Source organism: Neophocaena asiaeorientalis, unplaced genomic scaffold, assembly GCF_003031525.2.
Source record: "Neophocaena asiaeorientalis asiaeorientalis breed wild unplaced genomic scaffold, Neophocaena_asiaeorientalis_V1.1 scaffold493, whole genome shotgun sequence".
In the NCBI taxonomy this organism is placed as follows: Eukaryota; Metazoa; Chordata; class Mammalia; order Artiodactyla; family Phocoenidae; genus Neophocaena; species Neophocaena asiaeorientalis.
Window position 1 is genome coordinate 668,171 of NW_020172669.1, and position 2,156 is coordinate 670,326.

Below are 2,156 nucleotides of genomic sequence, written 5' to 3' on the forward strand. Positions count from 1 at the left end.
ATTTGGTTAAGATTTTCATTTTGTGGATGCAGTTTGGTGGTTGGGCTTAGGTGTTTACTCTGGGTCCAGGGGATATTGATTTTCCGTTGAAGGGACTTTAAAAAATATGTATGCTAAGAATTTTCCTCTTAGCTCAGTTCAAAAGGCATAGAAATACTCCTCATCCTATCTCATACTGAACTTCAGTTATCCGGCAAGTGTTTATTTCTGACATGTGTGACTTTGGCCATTAAGGAAAGTGGGCAAAAGAGGATTTTGGAAACAAAAGAAGTGAGGGATTTTTTTTGACAGAGCTCATTTATATAGACTATTGGATGATAAACTTCTACCTACCTTTTCTCTGTCAAAGCCACATTACCTGATCTTTGGAGTTTAAGCACCCCCCCCAATAATATATAGAATATTATCATAAAACTCCATGGGCAGGGGGAGCTCAGAAAAGTAGCATGTGACCACTTCCCATCTTGCCAAAAGGTTTAGTTCCCCATGTCCTGAATTATCTTCTCTTAGGAAGAAGCATCCACACACTCACCCAAACCATAAACTTCGGAGCTATCCTTTCCATTACAATAAAAAAATTTCTCTAAGTCCTGTCAATTATACCCATAAAATCCATCTCCTGCTCCAGCCCCATTGATACTGACTTGTGTCAGCATCTCTTGCCTCTTGGCCGATCTACCTACTTCAGGCTTTCTACCCAAACCAGGTTTTTCACTGCTCTGCGATTTTTCCAAGCTGCAGCTCTGACTCTGTCACTTCCCACTTAAAACCCTGAAGTAGTTCCCTATTGCCTTCAGGAGAAAGTCCAGCTCCTTAACATGGCTTATAGGGCCATTCATGACCTCATTCCTGCCTATCCAGATTTATCTCCTTCCATCCTCTTTATACAGCTTTAAGAATATAACAACCTCTCTCCCATCTCTTTGCCTTTGCACAAGCTGTTCTCTCTTTCTGGACATTCCCCCCTCCCTGTCTCCAGGCAGACTTAGATGTTTCCTCCTTTCTGCTTTCACAGTAGTTTGTTTATACCTTGGGCAATTGACTTATCACAAGGTTTTGTAAATTGTTGTTAACCTGTGTATCTCCTTCACTGCACTGTTAAATTCTCTATGAAAAGAGTATTTATTATTTTGCTCATATTTGAATCTTTAGTGCCTGGCACAAGGTAGACAATTAATGCAGGTTTCTTTTCTTTTCTTTTTTAAAAAATGCATACATGAAAGAACAAATTAATAATAGAAGTGAGGATGTGCAGGATAGGATGCTGTGTGGGGTGCAGGGAGATCCCCACTGGGGTATCCTGTGCAACCTGGGAGCAGTTTGAGATAGTGGGCACCATGCAGAAGGGATATGTAAAAGAGGTTTGCCAATACACCAAGAAACTTCACTATACCAATCCTGTATAGAAAGTCTCATTAGAAATGGCCTGGAAATGATGTTTGTTTTGGTACAAACTGATGTTGTTGTTTTTTTCAGGAAAAAAATAACATAATCAAGTTGCACAATTTTTGGTAAATAGATAAAAGGCAAACCAAATCCCACTATTTGATACAGACACCATCAGTAATTGGGTGCATTTCTCTCAGTCTTTTATTTCTTTGCATGTTTTTCTTCACATCGTTGTAATCATAATTAATACAATTCTGTATTTTATATTTGTTGTTTAAAAGCTCCCATCCCTTTAATGATTGCACAATTTTCCATACTGTGGCTATTCCATAATTTATATAACTAGTCTTGCTGCTGGGCTAGCTTTTTTCCCTTAATTTTTTACTGTTATGGCTCATGTACATATGGTTTTTCCTGTCTGTAGGAAGATTTCATTAGGATGGATTCCTAGAAGGGGAATTACTGGGTCAAAGGGCCTGGGGATGATTTTTGGCTTCAGACTCACGTGTCCAGTTTGCTTTCTGGAAGAGTTGTACAAAATTTACAGAGCTCCTAACCTAGATGAATGTGCCCATTTCACCCAAACTGGACAGCATCAAGCATTATTATTAAAAAATAAACTCCATCAATGTTCCTAATAATTAATGGAAAAATATTACCTTATTCGTATCTTAATGTGCATTTTAAACTTGTAAGGTTGGTTTTTTTTAAATATATTTTTTTCTTTTTTCCTTTTTGCCTAATTAGGTTTTCTCTTTTCTGGACTG